At 41.6% G+C, this 25542-nt stretch overlaps 1 protein-coding gene and 1 non-coding gene across 2 annotated transcripts in view; both read right to left on the reverse strand.

The window, feature by feature from the left end:
- The window catches only part of MXRA5 (matrix remodeling associated 5), a 122198-nt gene that overhangs the window by 85022 nt on the left and 11634 nt on the right, over positions 1 to 25542 (reverse strand). The window lies entirely within an intron of this gene.
- Positions 1853 to 1959, reverse strand: LOC114236699 (U6 spliceosomal RNA). The gene has a single exon (XR_003622564.2). It is a non-coding gene; the product is annotated as a U6 spliceosomal RNA (small nuclear RNA).

The following is a 25542-nucleotide window of genomic DNA, read 5'->3' on the forward strand; positions in this document are numbered from 1 at the left end:
TGCCAAGTTTCCACCTCTGGAGGGAACGTGGGGAGCTATTTGTCAAATTCGGGTGATAGCTCACATCTCACCTTTGTCGTCATGAAAAGGTGGGGTCTTCTCTTCACTGAAAATCTCATCATCGTCTTAGGTACACGCACGTCATGTTCTGGTTTACGCAGCCCCAGAGCTCTGGATAATTAGAACATTTCCTCCCTGCTGTTCTGGTCCTGTTTCCATTTCCCTGGGCTGAAGGATGGGTGTCACATCAGCCTAAGACGTGGTTCAGCGTCCAAGAACTCTTCCTGCCAGGAGGCGGTATCATGTCGCTGTAGGGCTCTGGAGAACCTCGGCAAAAATGATTTTCTGTTGTGTGTTATCTTCGCCCTGATTACTGAATCTCTGTGGCTCTTTGCCCTAGACCCCACTGGGTTTCTAATTCCTGTGGATTTACGAAAATTTCTTTGTGATGTATTATTATATCCACTCTTCCATTGGGCACCTTCCCCTTAAAAAAAAACCCCAACCACTAAAATTGAATGTTGCTAGAAATTATTTCATGGAAATCTAAGACAGTGTGTTTGGTAGACACAATTGGACATACGTAAAGTCCTTGATTTTCTGTATCCAGGGAAAAACACTTGATTGTTTTTAGAAACCTGGCTAGGATGCCACATGATGGAAGACTTAAATATTCCATTTCTAGGTCTGTCGGAAAATGGGCGTTTAATGAATTAATGATGGTACCGTTGAATCTGTCACCTTCTTAATGCCTTACTCAGGAACTTATGGGCATAAAGTCTTCTTCATATTACGTGAGATTTGAGACTGCCCAGGGGCTTATCCTGTGTGCCGCCATCGCCGTCGCGCTAGGCTCTGCCGCCCGCTGGCGCTCTATAGCAGCCGCTGCAGTCGCCTGGACCAGCCCTCGAGGCCTCCTGCACCCCCCTCTGGCCTCCAGCCCTGCCGCCGCTCTCCAGTCTATTCGCTGCCACTCCCCTGGGCCACATGAGACAGACGAGGAGTTTGATGCTCGCTGGGTGATACACTTCAATAAGCCAGATATTGCTGCTTGGGAATTGCGTAAAGGGATGAACACCCTTGTTGGCTACGATCTGGTTCCAGAACCCCAAATCACTGATGCTGCTTTGCGGGCATGCAGACGCTGAAATGATTGTGCTAGTGCAGTTCGCGTCCTAGAGGTTGTTCAGGACAAAGCAGGACCTCATAAGGAAATCTACCCCTATGTCATCCAGGAACTCAGACCAACTTTAAACGAACTGGGAATCTCCCCTCCAGAGGAACTGGGCCTTGACAAAGTGTAAACCCCATGGATGGGCCTCCCAAGGATTTACTGATACTGTTACTGGATTGTAAACGATCACCTGGAAATACTGATGATAACATATTACCTTATTTGAACAAGTTTTCCTTTGTTGAGTACCAAACCATGTAATGTAACTTGGACTTTAATAAAAGGGAAATGAGTTTGACCTGAAAAAAAGGAAACAGCCTAGGGTCCTCCCTCCGTATCTTAATAAGCCTCCAACTTTGGACACTGGGGGTGGTGAAGACCCCATACAGACCCCAAACATCTGAAGAGTTGGGGGAGACTCCAAATAAAGGGTCTGCTGAGAAAAGTAAGTTTGGCTACGGCACATTTTAAGGGAGATAAAACACCATACCCTGGATCCACCTGAAGTCAAAGGGAGTGAAAACAAGACCCACTCTGTAAATAAATATCAATGCCAGGTGCTGGTGATAATGTAGCCTGAACGTTCTAACTGGAAAAAGTGATACTGGGATGTATTATGTGGTTCTTTTTTTTTTTCATTTGTGAGTATACCAGCATTTATTGTTTTTTTTATTTATTAAAAATATGGAACGTGTCACAAATTTGCGTGTCATCCTTGTGCAGGGGCCCTGCTACTCTTCTCTGTATCGTTCCAATTTTAGTCTATGTGCTGCCAAAGCGAGCACTGTTGGTTCTCTTGAAATAAAAATCTGGGGGGACTTTTCTTCCAGTCTTCTATCCATTATCAGTGATTCTCGACCCAGAATGATTTTCTCCCCAAGGGATATTTGGCAATGTCTGGAAACATTTTTGGTTTCCAAGAATGGATGATTCTACTGGAATCTAGTGTGTAGAACCCAGGGGCCCCCGCCAAGCATCCTACAATGCCCAGGATGGGCCCCACCGCAGACAATGATCTGGTCCCTAATGTAAATGGTACTTCTGCAAACCGTAGATGAAGGCAAATACGTTTTAACCCAGATACAAAAGAAAATGACAGAAAGCATATAATAGATAACCAACAAGGACCTACTGTATAACACAGGGAACCCTGCTGAATATTCTGTAATAACCTAAATGGGAAAAGAATTTGAAAAAGAACAGATACACGTATATGTATAACTGAATCACGTTGCTGTACACCTGAAACTAACACAACATTATTAATCAACTATACTCCAATATAAAAAAAAAATTAAAAAAAAATGCATGTAAAACATTCATTAGAGTTTCTGGAAACATCAAGTATTTCAGGGTAATGTTTCCTGGGTGTACATTAAAATGATAATCCAAAATTTCATTTTTAGATTGCACACATGTTGACTTCTGTCTCCATGCAGCTTGAAAAATAGAGGCTAATTAAATTATGCCAAGTGTATGGAAGGTTTTTATCCCCGTTGTTTTTGAAGTTCACCGAAGCAGTGTTTGTTCTCCAGCTGAATAAACATCTTCTAAAGTGGATCCGACATTTCAAGTTTGTTTCTGCGTTGGGAGCCCCGTTGGGGAGGGGGGTGGGAAGGTGTCTCACTGGATCTCTTACTGTTTAAAATATAACAAAGGTTGGGAAAGAAACCCTATAAAGTCTGTTTTTATTATGGTGTATGAAACAACAATCATGGGAGATCTTTCAAAAAGCCAAGTCCACAACCGAACACATTTTAAATTTCCTATGAGATATTATAAAAGAATGGGCTAGGTTTGATTAGAAGGCAGACCAAGCTGGTTCTCAGAACAGAGGGGCGGTCGGGGTTTGGTGTCGTGTGCACCCATCTTTGTAACGTGATCTTTCCTCCACTCCCCCCCTCTCCCCAGCTGTCCAGTGTCCTGGGGGTTCTTATTTTCAGGACAGAAATTGGCAACAGACACTGACCTCCAACTCAGAAAGCTGGGTTCTATGTCAGCTCTACCATCAGCGATGATTATTATTTTTCTTTCAAGAAGCATGTATTATGTCTCTTCCAGGAGGTGGGCAGACTCTAAGTGGTTCCAGCGATGTCCACCTCTGGATATTCATGTCCTTGTATAATCTGCTCCCCCTGAGTGTGGGTGGGATCTGTGTTTTGTTTCTAACCAAGAGAAGATGACAAAGGTGAAGGGAGGTCACTTCTGTGATCATATTACATAAGATTGTGACTTATGTCTTATGAGCAGGTTCTCTGTATGGACACCCACCATTGCTGGGTTTGATGAAATATGCCGTGAGCTGCCCTATGAAGAGGTCTGCAGGACAGAGAACTGAGGGCAGCCTGATGGCCAGCTAGGAACGCAGCTGCTTAGTCCAACAACCCCTGAGGAACTGAATTCCACCAACAACCCCGTGAATGAGCTCGGAAGTGCATCCTTGCCCCATGGAGCCTTCAGATGAGACACCAGCCCTGGGCACACCTGGATTGCAGCTTTGTGAGATCCTAATCAGAGGACCCAGTTAAACTGACCCACAGAAGCTGGAGATAGTAAACATGTGTTCTTGTAAACTTGTGAGTTTGTGATGATTTGCTACACAGCCATAGCTAACGAATACAAGTCATAAGCCAACCATTCTGCTAGAACCCGAGAACAGAGGAACAAATAGGGGACTGCCCCATTCTTCAGTACACGGTTGGATCCCCTGGAAATCAGCCCCCATCCTTAGGTGATTTGCAAATGTCATCTCATGAATACAACAAAAGACACCTTTATGGCTCTTAACACGGGAAACGCCGAGGGTTTTGGGAACTCTGTGCCAGGAACAGATGAAGAGCAAGTGTATAAATCACTATATCATGCAAACTATTATTATGTTTAGAATGGATAAACAACAAGGTCCTACTGTACAGCACAGGGAACTATATCCAATTGCCTAGGATAAACCATAATGGAAAAGAATATAAAAAAAAGAATGTCTATATGCATATAACTGAGTCACTTTGCTGTACAGCAGAGATTGGTACACATTGTAAATCAACTATACTTCAATTAAATTAATTAATTAAAAAATAAATCACTACATCACAAGCATCCTACTATATGGCTGTTAAGTGAGGAAAGGATGAAAGTTGCTGGACAAAGGGAAGATTCACGTCACGGGCAGGACAGAGCTGACCGGGCAAGATTTTCTCACACACGTCAGGATGCTGCACAATTTAAAACTTAGAAATTGTTTATTTCTTCAATTTTCCATTTAATATTTTCTGACTGAGGTGGACCATGGGTAACTGAAACCACGGAAAGTGAAACCACAGATAAGGGGGGGGAGTATTGTATCTGCCTTTGATCTCACATGGCCTTCTCCACCTGTGTCTGTCTGTGTCCAAATTTCCCTGTTCTTTTTTTTTGTTTTGATTTTTTTTTTTTTTTAAAGGATTTTCTTATTTATTTATTTATTTATTTATTTATTTTTGGCTGTGTTGGGTCTTCGGTTCGTGCGAGGGCTTTCTCCAGTTGCGGCAAGCGGGGGCCACTCTTCATCGCGGTGCGGGGACCGCTCTTCATCGCGGTGCGCGGGCCTTTCTCTATCGCGGCCCCTCCCGTTGCGGGGCACAGGCTCCAGACGCGCAGGCTCAGCAGCTGTGGCTCACGGGCCCAGCTGCTCCGTGGCATGTGGGATCTTCCCAGACCAGGGCCCGAACCCGTGTCCCCTGCATTAGCAGGCAGATTCTCAACCACTGCGCCACCAGGGAAGCCCTGATTTTTAAAATAGTTTTAAATTAAAATAATTTGTAAATACTATTTATTTTTTTATTGAAGTATAGTCGATGTACAACGTTGTGTTGGTTTCAGGTGTACAGCAAAGTGATTCAGTTATACGCGTGCATTCTTTTTCAGATTCTTTTCCCTATAGGTTATTACAAAATATTGAGTATAGTTCTCCGAGGAGGTCCTTGGTAGTTATCTATTTTATAGATCGTAGTGTGTATATGTTAATCCCAAGCTTCTAATTAAGGACACCAGTCACGTTTTGTGAGGGCCCACCCAAATGACCTCATGTTAATTTGATCGTGTCTGCAAAGAACTTATTTCCAAATAAGGTCACATTCACAGGTACTGGCAGTTGAGATGTCAAACATCATTTTTTTTTTGGTGGGGGACACAATTCAACCCATAGCACCATTCAAGTATATCAGGTCTCTGAGCACTTCTCACCATCTTCATTGCAATCACCCTTATCCCAAATACCACCAACTCTTTTCCAGCAAACAACCAGAGTGCCGTGGATTATTAGGGATGTTCCCAAAGGCACATGTGATTTCATTATTCTATAGGACTCACTTCACCCCTTACCATCTTGTCTGTACAACCTGTTCCTCACTCACTCTTCCCCACCCATGCTGTTCCATAAACATGCTAGGTGCCCCTTACCACAGGGCCTTTGCACAACCTGTTCCCACTACCTGGAAAACTCTCCCTCCAGCCATCTGCTTGAGATCAGCCCTCACGGCCCCCATGCCTTAGCTGAAATGCCACCTTCTCCATGAAAGCAAGTTTGACACTCTTGCACGGAAAACTTCAACTTCTCTTCTGCTCTCAGCTGAGGGCTCCAATTCCCCACATACTCTTCTGCTTTTTAAACTTTCCATAGCATTTATCACCTTCTAGCATTTTCTGTGATTCACAGATGCCTGACGTTTATTCTATAATAGAGGCCTCAGCAGAATGCAAGACATGTTTTTTCCCTGACGTAGCCCAGTAGCTGCAAGAGTCCCTCTGAACAAAGGTGAGACTCAGTAGATGTCTACTGAAGGAATGAATGAATTCATGATGGATGAGTTCCTCTGCAAAAAGGCAGGACTCGGTAGATGTCTACTGAATGAATGAATGAATTCATGATGGATGAGCCCCTCTGCAAAAAGGCAGGACTCGGTAGATGTCTACTGAATGAATGAATGAATTCATGATGGATGAGTTCCTCTGAACACAGGTGGGACTTGGTTGATGTTTACTGAATGAATGAATGAATGAATTCACGATGGATGAGTCCCTTTGAACAAAGGCAGGACTCAGTAGATGTCTACTGAATGAATGAATGAATGAATGAATGAAAGTTAAATGCCTCTCCCGAGATGTCACTAATAAGAATCAGAAACAGGGCTCAAACTCACATTTCTATGTGGAATCCAACCTTCTTTCCAAAACAGCAAAATCTAGTAGAAATATATTCACTGATGGTTACTAGCCCATTTTCAAGATGTAACCATAAGGAAAAACCGTTAAGACTCATGTTAAAATAATCTATAGAATGATATTTGGAGGATAAAAGGGAAACAAAACATGACCCTAAAGTACCCCTAAACATTTCATTATCTGCTTACAGAATACAAATTTCCATCAGGACAATTTTAAATGAATCAGCTGAAACTGACCCTATGGAAATTCCTGGAGCTGTAATATTTTAAAATGGCCCTGCTCACATTTTTAGTATAAATACAGTCTCATTTTCTTTCTTACAGTACAAGGGAAAACCAAATAATGTCAACAAACCTCAGGAGAAATAGACGAATTAAACCATCAACGCAAAAACAAATTATTGAAGAAACAAAAAGTTGGACTCAATTCCACAACAAAGCAGTTGCATGCTTTCCAATACTATTGAGGAGTAGCATAAATTTGGTTTTTTAAAAACACTTAATTCCCCTCAATTGCAATTCCAATTCTTGCTTTGCTGTTTGTAGTGGTTTGTTTGTTGCTCTATTGTCCTAAATTGCTTCAGGGAACTAGAATGTAGTCTTGATGCTTAATCCAATTCAGCTATATTCATTTTCTTATTATTTCCTGAATAAGTAAATATTTTCATTTTGGAGAATGGTTCCAAAACACAATTATACCTCCCAGCAAGGGTTGTCATGCAAATTAGTAAGTCACTACTACTTTATTTTTATTTTTTAAAATTGAGGTAACATTGGTTTATGACATTATATAAGTTACATGTGTACAGCATTATATTTCTACTTCTGTATACACCACCAAAAACTTAGTTTCCACCAATCACCATATATTTGATCCCCTTTACCCATTTTGCCATCCGTCTCTGGCCCCTTCCTCTCTGATAACCGATACTCAGTTCTCTGAACCTACATGTTTGCTTTTGTTCGGTTTGGTTTGTTCACTTATTTTGGCTTTTTTTGTTTGTCTGTTTGCTTCTTTATTAGTTTGTTTCATCCCACATAGGAATGAAACCATGTGGAATTTGTCTTTCTGCATCTGACTTATTTCACTAAGCATGATGCCCTCAAGGTCCATCCATGTTGTTACAAATGGCAAGATTTCATTCTTTTTCATGGCTGAGTAATATTCCACTATATATGAATGTATGTATGCATCCACACACACACACACACCCCACCTCTTCTTTATCCATTCGTCTGTTGATGGACACTTAGGTTGTTTCCATGCCTTGGTTATTGTAAATAATGCTGCAATGAACATTGGGGTGTAGATTTTTTTTTAATTAGTGTTTTTGCTTTCTTTGGATAAATATCCAGAAGTGGAGTTGCTGGACCACATGGCAGTCCTATTTTTATGTAAGCAATCTCCATATTATTCTCCATAGTGGCTGCACCAATTTACATTCCCAGCAACAATGCATGAGGGTTTCCTTTCCTCCACACACTTACCAACACTTGTGTCTTGCCTCTTTGAGTCACTCCTATTTTAAGTATTAATGGTTTGGGGCGTAACATCCTTAAAGGAAAATTTAGGGGGGAAAATGTCATGTCATCTTCAGGGATTCAATCACTTAGCAAACATTTGTTGGATGCTTCTTAATTCTAGGGCACTGGGTGAGTTTTTGTGTTTTTTTTGACAGAACGTAAACCCTTAAAATTTTTTATTTTTTAACTTTTTAGTTTATATTGGAGTATAGTTGATTAACAATGTTGTGATAGTTTCAGGGGAACAGCCAAGTGACTCAGTTATACATAGACATGTATATCTATTCTTTTTTCAAATTCTTTTCCCATTTTGGTTGTTACATAATATTGAGCAGAGTTCCCTGTGCTCTACAGTAGGTCCTTGTTGGTTATCCATTCTAAATATAGCAGCTTGGACATGTCAACCCAAACCTCCCGAACTATCCCTCCTCCCATCACCCCCCCCCCAACCCCGTAACCGTAAGTTTATTCACTCATTCATTCGCTTAATTATTCAAGAATTTTCGTTGGGTGCTGATTTGGGCTAGTCTCTGTCTTAACACCTAGAGGACAAATTGGGACAAAATAGAAGTGGCTCCTACTTTTTGGGAAGTGTTGATCTTTTAGAGGAAGTTGTTTGAATAATTAGGAGCTGAAGTGAACGTCTAAGAAGGAAAAACAGGGGTGCTGACAGGCACAATGCCAGGGGTTGTGAGGTCTGTCCGTTCAAACTCCAGGCTTTCTCTTTCTCTTGGTCATTTTTTGGTCCAGGTTTCTCCAGTTTGCCTACTGCCACCTCCTCCTCCGTCCTCCAAGAGGGCGCCTGTTCCTCAGCTCCACGCTTGCCCAAAGCCCTCCTGGAGGTCAGGACTCTGCTCTGCCCGGCTGGTTTGCTTCGAATCAGAGGAGATGCAGATAGGTAGACCGAGCGTCCTTGGTCAGGTGGAAAGTCATCCACCTGGAAGGACCCTCCCCAGGGAGCTCACCTCGAGTTCTTCATAGATGTGGAGAGCACCCCGGTGATTTCCCTGGGGGGGAAAACAAAGCCCTTCCTGACTCAAGAACCAGGCAACGTCCATAAACTTTGGGGCCAACGGGATCTTTCTGCTGTACCTACTAGAGGGTTTGGGACAGTTCTGTAAATCGCTTATCACAAGAGCCCGATTCCTTGGAAATTCATCTGCATGTGTGAATCTTCTTCTTTTTACGTCTCTGTGCTTTTAGGTCAACTACTTTTCAAGCATGTCACTCTGAGGTATATCTTACATCCTGATAACCTGTTCTTCTTATTGTGGTTAAAATACCCCTAATATACATTGCACCACCTGCATTAATTTCCTAGGGCTGCCGTAACAAAGTGCCACCCACTGCGGGGCTCGAAACAACAGAAAAATCACTCTTTGAAGAACAGAAGCCTGAAGTCAAGGTGCAGGCACGACTGATTCCTTCTGGAGGTTCTGGGGGAAATTCGCGCCTCTCTCCCAGCTTCTGGCGGTGCTGGGAAGCCTTGTGTTCCTTGGTTTATGGAGGAATCATCCCAATTTCTGTCTTTATGTTCATACGCTGTTCTCCCCGCCTCTGTGGATCTGTGTCCAGATTTCCAGTCTTGTTGGATTAGGATCCCTCCCTCCTCCAGTACGACTTCGTTACATCACAATGACCCTAATTCCAAATAAGGTCCCATTCTGAGGGACAGAGAGTCGGGACTTTTTAACATGTGAATTTGAGGGGCACACAGTTCAACTCAGAACGCCGTTGTCACCATTTTAAAATACCCGACTGGGTGGCATTTAGCACATTCACAATGTTGTGCAATCATCCCCTTTATGTAGTTCCAAACGTTTTTCATCACCCCAAGTTGAAACTCTGTACCCATTAAAGCAGTCACTCCCCAGTTTTCCCTCCCTGTGGCCCCTGGCAAACACTCATCTGCTTTCTGTCTGGTGTTTAAACGCTGGCTAATGCGGGCATGTATAGATACGTCGAAGGGAAGTCCAGGAGCAAACGGATGCCCGATCCTACCTAGAGAGTTCAGATGCCTTGTGGCATTTGGAATGACACGCTCTCTGTGGTTCTGGCTGCAGACAGGGCACAGGAGAACTTACATGACCTCACTCTTGGATCAGGAAATATTTTTCACCAATGATTCGGATAACCCCATTCCAGGAGCAGGCTTTTCAAGCTCGCACAATTAAAACCAGCTGAAGAAAAGCCAACTCACTCCCTTGAAAAGAAGGAGATTAGCATATCTAGAAACAGAGTTAAGGTTCAGGTGTGGCAAAATAAGAATTAAAAAGCCCCAGGGTGATCAGGTCAGGGGAAAAAAAAAGAAAAAGAAAAAAAAGATATAGCCGGAGGGCTGGCGAAAGTCAGGGTTGGTCTGAGTGTTCGCAAAACTGAAATGGCAAGATTGTCACTTGTAACTGCCTGCCCTGCTCTTGCTAAAGTGGCGAGATGGCTGGTGGGTCAATCCTGTTTTGCATCCTGAGTCCTAGTGAGACCGGGGCGGGGTAGCGCGCCCAGTGGGCTCCCGAAGCCTTTTTTTGTCCCCCGTTTCTTGTAGGCAAGACGCCAGCCTCCGAGACCTTCCCTGAGTTCCCAAGGGCGGATGCGAACAGTTGCTAATCAAGGGAGAAGCGGCCAAGCCCCTGCACACACTCTAATCTTATCAGCAACCTCACCCTCGAACTATTGCTATAAACTCCTCATCAAACCCTCCCAAGTTGGGACGCACAGTTTTTCGAGGGCAGGAGCCCGCTGTGTCCCTCCTCTGCCTGGCAAAGCAATAAAGCTCTCCTTTTCTGCTTCACCCAAAACTCTGTCTCTGAGATGCGATCTGGCACCGGTGCAGAGCCGCTCAGTTTTTGACATCACCAGCAGGCTCTGACACGTGTGTCCAGCGAGCAAATAAACTCCACAAAACATGTCAGACTAGATAAGACTGGCCATTTCCCCAAAACCTTTAGATTCCAAAACATTTCATCATGAGCTCAAAATATGCCTTACATTATGCTATGAGACTATATATATACCCAGCAAACACAAGCATCGGATTTCCCTGAGCGCCAAATGAAAACTGGAAAGTTGCAAAGGAGGAGTTCATATTTCTATTACTTTCTTCTCTTGCTGCGGTTCATGGCAAGAACACTGGAGTTTGGTTTCGTCTTGGTTTTCTCAGCGTTGGAGCTGCCCGATGGAATCAGATGGACATGCAAAGGTCAACGAGTTCTGAGAGGCGATCATGGAATTTATTTTGTGTTTCGGTTTACATCGATGGGTTTCACAGCAGGGGAATGGAAACAGCACTTATGGAGGAACTGCTAGATGGTAGGCACAGGCAAGGTAGGGCAGCTCCACTAGTAACTAGGATCAAAACAACACCCTCAAGATTGTGACAACCCCTTGGCCATGTTTTGGGGAAGCTCGGCATTGCTCAGCATTGGTGCCCGGCTGCTGACACAGCTCAAGGGAACATCTAAGCTTCTAAAAACAAAACAGGATGAAACAACACATCACAGACGTTAAAATACAATAGGAAAAAAAATGGATGACAATAAAATCATCTGAGATCCCTTTCAAGAGCAATTTCTTGCAAAAGAGACTTCTACTCATTATAAAAGAAGCCACAGAATTATCCGAATCGATGTTCCCCTTTACCATTTGCTTTCACAAATAGCAGGATTTAAAAATAGATGTATATTTGGATGGTATCCTGTAAAATTAAACTCCATTTCTGTAAACCTAGTGTCCTTTTCATCCAGTGAATGAAAATAACTGGAAAACATCCAGTGTTTGAAACGCTCTGAACAACCACAAAGTAATCCGTAATTTGGGACTATTAACTGATCTCTTTCTCCATTAGGTTCACTGACAAAGTCTGGTCAAGCTGTTGAAACAAATTATTTGGCTGCAAGTTTCCTATGTCTGTGCTTCATCATTGTTTTCTTTCAACGTGATTTTTTTTTTTCCTTCATAAATGGAAGAACAACTGGTAAGGTCACATGGGGTAAAATAAATATGGGGGTCAGCGTCTTCTAGCGTAACCAACCAAGAAATGTTTCTTATTTACAAGGGCTGTGACCACATGAAATCTCTCTCCAGAGACAGGCAAAACCAACTCTATCATGCATTCATTTAGCATCTGCAGTTTCTCTTCATCACTTTCTAATACAGTTAAAATATTTTTCATTGTCCGGAAAAGAGGGCCACCCTGGACAATAGATTTTTACCAAGAGCAAAAAAAAAAATTCCAAGAAATGCCATTAAAACAAGTCCTATTCTCCTCACGTGAAGCAATGCTAAAACACAGTAGCTGTGTGAATGCATCATTTGATGGACTTACTTTGTTTTTTAACAGAAAATGTCTTATAAATCACATGTCAACCTTTTTTTTTTTGAGCTAAGAAAATTTGAGAGCATAAGGCATATAGTAATATGAAGAGTGTGTGAAGGGACTTCCCTGGTGGCACAGTGGTTAAGAGTCCACCTGCCAATGCTGGGGACACGGGTTCGAGCCCTGGTCCGGGAAGATCCCACATGGCCGCAGAGCAGCTAAGCCCGTGCACCACAACTACTGAGCCTGTGCTCTAGAGCCCACGGGCCACAACTACTGAGCCCGTCTGCCACAACTACTGAAGCCTGCACGCTCTAAGGCCCACATGCTGCCACTACTGAGCCCGCATGCCGCAACTACTGAAGCCCGCGCGCCTAGAGCCCGTGCTCTGCAACAAGAGAAGCCACCGCAATGAGAAGCCCGTGCACCGCAATGAAGAGTAGCCCCCACTCCCTGCAACTAGAGAAAGCCCGCACGCAGCAACGAAGACCCAACGCAGCCAAAAATAAAATAAATAAATAAATAAATTTATATTTAAAAAAAGAGTGTGTGAATAGACCACATTGAGCAAATCCAAGTTTGTTTTCTTATTTTATTTGAGAAAATAACTTTTTTCTTCACTGAAGAAAATGTGGAAAATACACGAAAATAAGTATCTTTGTAAAAAGCAACAAAAAAAATTATGAAGACTATTTGAGGATGAGTACCTGTGTTCCTTTTGGCAGGGATGGAAGGAGCAAATGGTTCTTTAGACCAAAGTTGGGAGGTACTGGGGCATTTATTTTATTTATTTAAATTAAAACAAATTATACAACTTTTAAAGGTTACTTTCCATTTACAGCTATTACAAAATATTGGTACAAAACAAAGTTATGGTTACCAATGGGGAAAAGGTGGGGGGGAGGGATAAATTGGGAGATTGGGATTGACACATACACACCACTATATATAAAACAGATAACTAATGAGGACCTACTGTAGAGCACAGGGAACTCTACCCAACACGCTGTAATGACCTATATGGGGAAAGAATCTGAAAAAGAGTGGATCTATGTGTACGTATAACTGATTCACTTTGCTGTACAGCAGAAACTAACACAACATTGTTCATCAACTCTACTCCAATGAAAATTAATTTTAAAAATATCGGCTATATTCCTCGTGTTGTACAAAACTGGGGGATTTGTATCTTAACGCCTTCTCGTGGTAACCTCACAGTGTTTTCTTCTGTGCGTTCTCCTTCTTGCTTTTGCTCTCACAGGTGAGAAAGCTCAAATTCAGACAGCTCAGTGTGAAAGCCCAGAGTTGAACCTGATGTGACTGGTTATAACGTCAGGCTTTGCCCGCTGCCTCCAGACACTGTGCAATGCCGTTATTCAACTTGGTTTTCAAAAAAATGCCATACGTGTAGCCATACCCCAAAGCGTGTGTCAGAACCAAGGGAGCGTGAAAAGTCCCTTATACGTTTCCAGGCCTACTCGTGCATTTCACAGAGTGAACGTATTCTTTTCTGCCCAGTAAGCCATCTTTTTAGAAAGGCAGAAAGACAAGATGCACAGTATCTCAAAAAAGTGTCAAATGCGTAAAAGTCAAGGTCTTGTCGACAGGATAAAAAATTTGGCACTGGGTGTGGCCATCCTAAACAGAAGGATTGGGGGGAGAGGGGATATATAAATTACTTTTAAGCTACTGTCTGGATTGGTATTTAGAAACAAGTAAATGTGCCTGATTTGTTCCAGACGTGTCCTCGGACGTACAATAGACTTCTATCTCCCTTAGCTGAGTCAGAACTGGGGAATCTCTCTACTTGTCTATCTAAAGATGTTGCCCCAAACAAATGGGAGATCTCACTGTGCAAAGTAATTTCCAGAAGTCGCGTCCATTTTAGAAGGAATGTAACATAAGATGGAGACGAAACCAAACACAGAGAGAACCTCAAAGCTGCATGCATCTGGTTTTCATTTGGGCTGTATGTTTATTTTCGTCGTGTAACTTTCATTTTCCAAGTGGCTGGCGGGTAAAAGGTTTTCACTGATGCAACTCTTTTTCCAACTGGCAACTTTCTGGCTGTCATCCCGAGACTGTGTCCCATGGTTCCACGAAAATACATTGACGACAGAAAACCTCCGCCTCCAAGTTTATTCAGACCCTTGCAAAAATTCTTCTTAATGGATCACACATGTTCTAGGGTGGTTAAGGTATCAGGCTCTCCCAGGAGTGAGAACGAGCTTGGAGGAATCCCATTTCCCCCTCCTCCACCTACTCAGTATATCAAGTCCCTTGGATTCCATGGAGTGGTCAAAAGGCCAATTAAGTAGAAATAAAGGCGAGCTTTATTCAGTTTATACTGTATCTCTAATCATTAATTTTTACACGAATGAGACTTGGTATGTCTCTCCTTTGAAAGCAGGATTCTAAGCAAAGACTTGTAGATGGCTGGGCTGTATGTTGGACAGCTTATTCTTATAATTCCCCCAAATCTTGGTTTGTGTATTTAAGTGCTTTGCTACCAGGTCCAAAGAACTTTAGCATGTTTATAACTTTTTGGCGAAAATTTATCGCTTCATACTAGCCTTCTTTATCCATGTTTCTTTTTCTTTTTTCTTTTTTTTTTAACTTCCTAAAGTCTTTTTTACTTGATTTTGAACAGGGCTCCAAAAAGTTCTTCTTCATAGCTACTCACCATTTTAGTGTTTTCATATCTTTATCTTAGCCTTTCTTGGTTATTGGTTTCAGACCCTTTCAAACTAGGAAGAACCTAGATTTTTTTTTTTTAAACCCGATCCAAGAGTTCATATCTATCAAGAGATATTTTCATCCATTTGTATCTACTGCAATTGCTAATATTTCTAAATTTCATTTTGTGTGCTTATTTTACAATTTCTATGAACCGTTACCTTTCTTCACTTCTATTATTTCTCTTCTATGATACCTAAATTAAAAAAAAATATTTCTCCCATGTTTTTAAGAGGAAGCTGTGTTTTCAGTCTTCATGATTTAGTGATTAAATTTAATATGCCTAATAACTTCAGCAGAAAAATAATAAAGCTCACGTTTACTGTCTTCTCAAAGAAATGACTTGCTTTAACTCTGTTCCATTTTTATTCTGCAAGTTTTATCACTGCTAATTTTGGCTCCACCTTTGCTTGTATGCCCTCACGTAGTCGTAATTTTATTATTGGTGCTGGGTTTGATGCGGTCAGTGTTAGATTGGGTTCACACTCTGGTCCTTTTCTCCTTTTGCTCACAATGTTTCTTGCATCCGCTTCCTTCATCTGACTTCAACATTGTTCTTCCTGTGAGTTTCCTTTTGAAGTCCCAACAATGAGGGTCCGTGAGAGAGAAACACTCTGGCTTTGCACTATGTCTTTATTTCCTCTGTACTCAGAATAGACTCGACTCAGCGTAGAATTTTAGACATCCAGAAATTTCTCTTTCATGCTTGAAAGACATTCTTCTAGCTTCCAGCCCTCCTGATGGTGTAGAGATGTCTTCTCTGGGTCTTACCGGATACTTTGAGGTCACCTGTCTATTTTAAGTTTTCCTCTCTGTTTTTGAACGTCCACCATGTTCCTGCTATGTGTTTGATGGTGTGTTTATTTTTCCATACCATGATTTTTGAACTGGGGAATTAAAGTCGTTCACATATGTACACACTGCTATATTTATTTATTTTTAAATTATGGTCATCTCATTAAAAAAAATTTTTTAAATTTATTTTTATTTTTGGCCGCTTTGGGTCTTTGTTGCTGTGTGAGAGCTTTTCTCTAGTTCTGGCGAGCGGGGTCTACTCTTTGTTGTGGTGCGTGGGCTTCTCATTGCAGTGGCTTCTCTTGTTGCGGAGCATGGGCTCTAGGTGTGCGGGCTCAGCAGTTGTGGCTCACAGGCTCTAGAGCACAGGCTCAGTAGTTGTGGTTCGTGGGCTCTAGAACACAGGCTCAGTAGTTGTGGCGCATGGGCTTATTTGCTCTGCGGCATGTGGGATCTTCCCAGACCAGGGCTCGAACCCATGTCCCCTGCACTGGCGGGCGGATTCTTAACCACTGCGCCACCAGGGAAGTCCCGACACTGCTGTATTTAAAATGGATAACCAATAACATCCCAATACGTAGGCGTCTTTATTTTTTTTTCAGTTACCTTAACCATCAGCTTTCTATTTTTCAAAATTGTGTTGCAAACTGTTTTCTGCTGTTTCCCTTTCTCTTTGTGCACGATTATGCAGTTTAATCATGTACTCTCATTTTTGTAGGGTTTGCCTCCATACTTATTACAAATGCTTCTCTTCAGGAACGGCCTCAGACTGGCACCTGGGAAATAATGAGTTCTGATCCATTAGAACAGTCTGTCCGAGAAGAACATTTCTGTATGCTTGACATTTTGGGCCAAGTGGTACAAATCTGATTAAATAGTTTATTCTTAAATTGTGCTATTTGATGAATGCATGTCTTTGCTCTAGGGGTCTGGGATCTGAAGAGCTGAAATTGTGAGGTAGGCACCTCAGCCTTCATGACAGATCCCCAGTAGAATACCTGGACACCAAGGCTTGGGTGGGCTAATTTGGCCAGAGTTCAGATGTGTTATCCCATACCACTGCTGGGACAATTAGCCATATCCACGTAATTCCACCGGCAGAGGACACCTGGATGTATGTGCCTTGTTACTCCTGGACTTTGTCCCACAGACCTTCAGGCTTTGCTAATTTTAAGGAAGGAGGACGAGAGAATGTTCTGGGCTAACGGTAACGTCTACCTCGATAGGGTTGGCTGCACATATTTATTTGTCAAAACTTATCATACGGTACACTTAATATTTATGCATTTCACTGTATGTAAACTTTACCTAGAAATAATTTTAAACAAACAGTAAAACCTAGTTAATGATATGTATACTGAAATTTTCAGGGTAGCCTGTGTGGATGTCTGTACGTAGTTTAAAATGTCTCAGAAAGAAACGTAGACTAATGGATGGAAACTGGGATAGATAAATGGACAGACAGGCCTACAAAGCAAGTCTAGGAAAACGTTAATGCTTCACTCTAGGTGATGAGTACAGGAACGCTCAGTGTAAAATCTTTTCAAATTATATGTTTAAAAATTTTCCTAATAAAATATTTGAAAAAATCACAATTGGAACATTCCAACAAACTCTCCATTTTTACCGTGATTTTGAAACTGAAGTATTGATCTCAATAAAGTTTCCTCAAGAAAAAATAAATAAATAAAATGGATAACCAACAAGGACCTACTGTAGAGCACAGGGAACTCTACTCAGTATTCTGTAATCACCTAAATGGGAAAAGAATCTGAAAAAGAAGAGGTACATGTATACGTATAACTGAATCACTTTACTGTACACCTGAAATGAATGCAACATTGTTAATCCCCTATACTCCAATATAAAGTTAAAAAAAAAAGTCATTCACAGATCTGCTAAAATGAGCAACCACTGTTTCTTCAAGTACGACTCAGCCCCTTCTTTCTTTCTTTTCTTTTTTTTTTAATTTTCTTACCAATTGTGTGACCTTAAAATTAAAAAAAAAAAAAAAGTCCACAACTATTCTGGTTCTTCATTTTCTCCTCTGGGTCAGATAATCTCCAAAGATCCTTCCAACTTTAGAGACACAAGACTACAATTCTATCACTTAAGAGGAGAACATGAGAGAAACTCTAAAGGGACACATTTTCTTTGTCTCCTTGTTTTTCTCCCCTTTTAAAATTTTTAAACTTTTAATGCTTATGTGATTATAGATTCAAAAGGTGTTGCAAAAATAGGACAGGGAGGTCTCTCTCTTGTATGTTTTTAATATTTACAAAGGAAACATTTACTAATACACAAATTATTCAGATTAGCTGACTTTGCAGTTTAAATGTCCTTGGAATCACTTCATTGTTTCCTTTCTATTTTTTTCTCCCAAATTCCTATAACTGTTTTTTTTAATTATAGTTGATTTAAAATATTATATTAGTTTCAGGTATAAACAAAGTGATTCAAAACTTTTATAGTCTATACTCCATTTCCAGTTATTACAAAATATTGGCTATATTCCCTGTGCTGTACAATGTAGCCTTTGTTTTATACACAGTAGTTTATATCTCTTACTCTCCTCCCCCTATGTTGCCCCTCCCCATTGGGAACCACTAGTTTCTTCTCTATATGTGTGAGTCTTTTTCTTTTTTGTTGTATTCATAAAAGCACCAAAGACTGCTTCTGTATTCCTCATCTATCTTCCTTATTCCTGCTACATTAAAACCAACTTTTTAAAAATTGAGGTATAGCTGATTTACAATATTATATTAGTTTAAAGTGTACAAAGCAGTGATTCCAAATTGTTATAGATTATACTCCATTTATAGTTATTACAAAATACTGGCAATACTCCCTGTGTTGTACAATATATCCTCATAGCTTATTTATTTTATACCTAGTAGTTTGTTCCTCTTAATCCCCTCCCCCTATCTTGCCCCTCCCTGCTTCCCTCTCCCCACTGGGAACCACTAGTTTCTTCTATGTATCTGTGAGTCTGATTCTGTTTTGTTATATTCACTAGTTTGTTGTATTTTTGTTTAGATTCCACATAGAAATGATATCAGATGATATTTGTCTTTGACTTAGTTCACTTAGTATGATCATCTCTAGGTCCATCCACGTTGCTGCAAATGACATTATTTCATTCTTTTTTATGGCTGAGTAATGTTCCATTGTGTATATGTACCACATCTTCTTTACCCATTCCTCTGTCGATGGACATTTAGGCTGCTTCCATGTCTTGGCTATCGTGAATAGTGCTGCTGTGAACATGGGGGTGCATGCATCTTTTCTAATTAGAGTCTCGTCTGGATCCATGCCCAGGAGTGGGATTGCTGGACCAAGTATCCCTCACTCTTGGCTTCACACAAGCCCCACCTTCGTTCTGCTTTGGGGTTGTGTTCCTGCATCCTGCCGCCCCCTTTCCACCCACTATTACGGCGTATGAGTCCCTTCCATTGTGCCCCCCGCATTCTGCTCTAAGGATATTTTCGTATTCAGGTTCTCAGCAGCAGCAGCACACATTCCCCTCTCTCCTCTAGAGCACCACCTTCCCATGGTCTCTCTGGACAGCACCTCCTCATTCACATCCTCTCCATCAATCGCGAGTCCAGCGGAGGCGGCTGAGCCTTGCAGATTTTGTACTTCATCGGAGATTTGCATCTCGCAATCACGTCTACTTTCCGCAGCCTCCCGAACTTCTCACCAGGCGCCAACTCTTGGAGGATCATCCCGTCCGCAGGGGTGATGGGGGCTTTTGTGGGTGTTTCCCTTTTTCTTGAGCAATGAACTCTGCGTTCTGAGCCGTGCACACCTGGCGTCCCATCGCCTCTCAGGAGAACCTTCTCCAAAGCGACTACATACATCTCAATAAAAAGGAAAACTGGGACAGCACACCTCGTTTTGTGTGTGAGTGGAAAGCTGGAAACCCGTCGACGTTTCCGATCAGAATACTCTTAGCTCAGTTCCTGGGGGCTGGCTTTTCGTGCGGAGCCAGAGGTGGACGGCAGAACATTCTTTTTGCTTTCCACCTTCTCTGAAGCAGATCCCGGAAGTGGTTTTCCCATGGAGTAAATGAGAACAATAAATGAGAAACTCACCAAACAGATAAATCAGCAATTTTATTGCTTAAAGATTTATCACGCAAACACAGTTTAGTGTTTTGTCACTGTAATGCAGTCTAGCGGATAAATAGAAGCGTTGCTTAGGGGGGAAAAAAGTCGAGGGAGCTGGAAAAATATCCAGAAATAATGTCTTGTGTAAAATCTCACAGAAGCTGGGTTTAAATGCTTCCTATCACCTCATTAGCATTTGTAGCAGCCGTCCTCAAGCCAATTCATGAAGAAATCTAAGAAATATGATCTGAAGATTGCACTGAAAAGTTTGTGCCCAGAAAGCAATGTGGAATTTAAAATGCTGTCTGTATTTCTAGTAGCAAATTTACTAACACACCAACCCAAATATTTAACTTCATGTAATACATCACTTGCTGTACAAATGGTCGTCTGGAGCAGCATGAGGGAAAAAGGTTATTTTATGGAGAAATGATGATAAAGGAATTTATTGTTTGTTTTTTTTGCATTTGCCCTTATTCTCATGTATCAGAAAGTCTGCTAGCAAACACAGCAATGGCATTACCAGACTTACTTATCTTCCCTGTTGCAGGTAATGTGGGTTATGAAACTTCATATTTTCCGAAGCAATCGTTCATCTGCACTTTTTTTATGACGGAAATTTCTAAATGTTACGCAAAGGGGCAAAGACACGAAACACGCAGTGTTTATCTAAATGCTATAGTCATTCCTTATTTTTCCAAATGTCATATGTTCCTGAAACCGTAAATTCATACGCCCGACCAACCTGAAATAGTTCTCCAGAATTCAACGTCATCTAAATGATCAGATGCATCAGGGAATGTGAATCTGAATTTTGAAATATAGGCTATAGTTCTTTTTTTTTTTTTATAGATTTTTTTTTTAATATTTATTTATTTATTTATTTATTTATTTATGGCTGTGTTGGGTCTTCGTTTCTGTGCGAGGGCTTTCTCTAGTTGTGGCAAGCGGGGGCCACTCTTCATCGCGGTGCGCGGGCCTCTCACTATCGTGGCCTCTCTTGTAGCGGAGCACAGGCTCCAGATGCGCAGGCTCAGTAATTGTGGCTCACGGGCCTAGTTGCTCCGTGGCATGTGGGATCCTCCCAGACCAGGGCTCGAACCCGTGTCCCCTGCATTGGCAGGCGGATTCTCAACCACTGCGCCACCAGGGAAGCCCCAGGCTATAGTTCTTAAAAACAGGAAATTTATTCTGACTATTCTAGCAATACACTGACCCTGATTAAAAAGCAGACATAAAAAAAAAAAAAGCAGACATAGACTATCTGGGTACAGCACTGACTTGAATCCCAGTCTAATGTAATATTTAGAACAGCTGTGATTTGTTTAATAAGAAGGAAGACGATTATGTACATAATTTGAAAATAGAGCTTGTTGATCAAAACACAAAATCTTGCAGGGTTATGAAGGTAGAGATGACCAGGAGTTTGGGGGAAGCTTACAGAAATGATCTTTTATCCCCCAGGGAACACAGCAAGACCACACCCTACCTGCACCCCACCCCAATACTGGTACGTTGGACAATGTTAACTGATTCTGACCAACGGCAACTGGGCAGAAGACCGGTCCCATTAAAAACAAAAATCTCCCAACCAGTGGCGTCCCAAGGGATCAGTCTATTCTACATACAAGAAAGAAGAGAACATGTATCTGCAGGAAACTTAAACATTAACAGTAAAACTAACCTCTTTTCTAATGTACTTGTAGAAGTGACATAACCATCGCCTTTGTCATATTGGTTGCACCGAACAAAGCTGGTCCATTGTGGAAAAGGCCTACACAAGAGTGTATTAGGAGGGGAAGACCACAAGCATCCACTCTAGGGGCTGCCCACCCCAAAAAATGGCCCACGAGAATCCCTCAACGGGGAACAACCCCGTTGGACTCTGCAGGAACTAGACATAAATATTTTCGTCCTGACCCACTGAGATTTGCAGATTATTTTTTACTACTCTTAGCACAAACTGCCCTGCACCAGATAACTTTCTGAAACTTTCAAGTGGGAGTCTCAAGGTGAAAAATGCGAGCCTTCGGAAAGAAAAGTGTTCCTATTATGTGTGTCCTTCCTGGATGTCAGGTTACAGCTTTACTGACCTGATCCCTGCCTTTGCTCCACGTAAATAACCACGGGGACATGTTCTGCAGCCCAGCCTTGGAGCCTGGCTGTCACAAAAGTCAAAAGAAGTTTCATGAGAGCAAAAGCACAGCCACATTCTATGAAAGGTTAATTTTTTTTTTTTTTTTTTTTTACTGCATTAATACAGATACTGTTATTTCAATGGTCTTCCTACTTCCCCTTCCATCTGTAAAAGTGAAAATGAAGGCAGGTTGTGGTTTCTGAGTTTACACTTCACGGGACGTTTTGAACAATCTAATCCAGGACATGAAGATAGTCTTAGGCTCCTCGTCTCTTTAAAAATATGATTTCCTTATCCTCCTACTCTGTTGGTGGGAATGTAAACTGGTGCAGCCACTATGAGAGCAGTATGGAAGTTCCTTAACAAAATCAATATAGAACTACTATATGATCCAGCAATCCCACTCCTGGGCATATGTCCAGACAAAAGTATAATTCAAAAAGATACATGCACCCCAATGTTCACAGCAGCACCATTCACAATAGCCAAGACATGGAAGCAAGCTAAATGTCCATCGACGGATAAATGGATAAAGAAGATGTGGTACATATATACAATGGAATATTACTCAGCCATAAAAAAGAACAAAATCATGCCATTTGCAGCAACATGGATGGACCTGGAGATCATCATACTAAGTGAAGTAAGTCAGACAGAGAAAGACAAATACTATATGATATCACTTATATGTGGAATCTAAAATTATGGTACAAATGAGCTTACCTATGAAACAGATACAGACTTACAGACATAGAGAACAGACCTGTGGTAGCCAAGGGGGAAGGGTGGGGGGGGAGGGATGGATTGGGAGTTTGGGATTAGCAGATGCAAACTATTATATATAGGATGGATAAGCAACAAGGACCTACTGTAGAGCACAGGGAACTCTATTCAATATCTTATAATAACCTAAAATCAAAAAGAATCTGAAAAAAAAATATATATGAAACTGAATCACTTTGCTGTACACCTGAAACACTGCAAATCAACTGTACTTCAGTTAAGAACAAAAAAACAATAAAACACCAAGGTGATCTTTCTGTAGAAAGTCCATTCATCTAAACTTTGAAATCCCTCCTGGCCACGTCACAGAGAATGCCCTGTTCCAGCAGACCTCCTCTCCATCTGCCCTGAAAGCATGAAGTGGTATCCTCTGCTCTCAGTCTGGAAAGCGTTCTTGCAGTCTCCTCCCGAGAACGGTCACTGGGGGAATGCATCTTTAATTGCTACCAAAAAAAACCCAAGAAACAAAAAAAGCATTTGGCAACGGAAGATGTGCAAGATAAAAGTTTAATTTGCTGCTGATTGCATGTGGGCTCCGGAGATGGATGATTTATCTCTGACATTTGGCAGCAAATGTTAGGAGGCTGAGCCTCTTGTGTACATGCTTTGGAGTTTGTGCAATTGTACAGTACGGAGAGGCTCTGGAGGGATGTTTAGCTTTCTCTTTGAGCTTATGATTACCATGGATGTGCAAGTATGAGGCTCAGAGGAATGTGAAGGGGTCATTTAGAGAAAGCGATTCCACACTTGCTCCACTGATGGCAATTCTGGGGCATCTGTGATTTGGGGGTGCTTCTCACACTCTTTGTGACACCTACGGACTCCTCTTGGGAGGCTCCAGTACAAAATGTGTCGGAAAGGCTGTAAAATGTCTAAAGCTTATACTCTCTCCAGAACCCAGGTTGCCAACAAAGCTAGGTGTACTAGTTTCCTGTGGCTGCCATAACAAAATACCATAAATTGGGTTGGCAAGACAATGAAAAGTTATTCTCTTCCAGCTCTGGAGGCCAGAAGTCTGAGACCAAGGTGTCAGCAGGCTTGGTTTCTTCTAGAGGCTCCTGGGGAGAATCTGCTCCGCCCACCATCCCTCACCAGCTGACGGCGGCTGTGGGTAATCCTTGGTGTGTTCTTTGGTTTGCAGACACATCACTCCCATCTCTGTTTCCACGGTTACACGCCATTCTCTGAGCCTTCCTCATTTTGAAGGACACCCTCCTGGGATTTAGTGTTCAGCCTGCTGCAGGACGACCTCATCTTAACTAGTTACACCTGCAAAGACCCTCTTTCCAAAGACAATCACATTCAGAGGTTCAACATGAACATAAATTTGGGGAGAAGCTATTCAACCTATTCAAGGCTCCTTCTCTTTCCTTAAGCAGGTGATGTGGTCCTCGAGTTCCTCCTTCTGTTCATCCTTCCACAGAAAAATAAATGTTTCTTTTGCATTGGAAAACCTGTGTGCCAAACCCCAGCCCAGAGAGACTGGAGGGGACCATTACTTCTCAACTATAGGTTTCAAGGAAAGCTCTCCCAAAATATTTTATTGCATTTTCAAATGAGATCTGTGCAAACATCACAACGGTGTTGATGGGTCTTGGCCCATGTTTATACATACATTCACTCTGAAAGAAGTTTAAAAAAGTTTTCCCCCATACATAGAAAAGGTCGCCTTAACTGCAACCATCTTTGCATTATTCATATTCATACCTTGTCAGTTTTCACTAATCCTGCAATTTAAGAATATCCAAAGAGCGATTTATGTCTCTGGGCTTTAGAGCTGTTTCCCTTCTCCCTGGCTCCAGGGTGGCCCCAAGACAAGCTCCACGTCAAACAGTTTAAATCCTTCAACGTTTATTGACTGCAGTGAAAGGAGATCTCTGGACAGGCAACATTTACATAAACTACTGATTAACAATGGCTGAGTGATATTCCTATATATATATATATATATATATATATATACACACACACACACACACACACACACACACACCACATCTTCTTTTCCCACTCATCTACTGATGGACACTTAGGTTGCTTCTCAGCCCTAAAAAAGAATAAAATATTGCCATTTGCAGTAACATGGACGGACCTAGAGATTATCAGACTGAGTGAAGTCAGTCAGACAAAGACAACTATCATAGGATATCACTTATATGTGGAATCTAAAAAATAACACAAATGAATTTATTTACAAAACAGAATCAGACTCACAGACACAGAAAGTAAACTTATGGTTACCAAAGGGGAAATGGAGGGGAAGGATAAACGAGGAGTTTGGGATTAGCAGATACACACTTCTATATACAAAACAGATATACAACAAGGATTTACTGTAGAGCACAAGAAACTCTGTTCAATATCTTGTCGGAACCTATAATGGAAAAGAATCTGGAAAAGAGTATCTATCCATCTATCTATAACTGAATATATATATAACTGAATCACTTTGCTGTATACCTGAAACTATTCCAACATTATAAATCGACTATAGCTCAGTAAAAATAATATAAAAATGGCAATGAACTGGCATTTATCAACGGTCAATAGGTTATTGACAATGTAGCTTGTGCACAGACTTATGATGTAGCTGTGCTGATCACACTAAAGTGCCTGCCTTTTAAGTGACCTGATTCCACCCAGACAAGGGAAGAGGAGGGGGTGTAGGGAAGAGAGGTGGGAAAACAGGTTGGAGAGACAGATGGGTCCAAAAAATGCATGGCCAGGTACTGTATGTGAAGGGGGGTGAATGTCATCCTCAACGTGATGGG

Source organism: Balaenoptera acutorostrata, chromosome X (assembly GCF_949987535.1).
Source record: "Balaenoptera acutorostrata chromosome X, mBalAcu1.1, whole genome shotgun sequence".
NCBI classification, from domain to species: Eukaryota; Metazoa; Chordata; class Mammalia; order Artiodactyla; family Balaenopteridae; genus Balaenoptera; species Balaenoptera acutorostrata.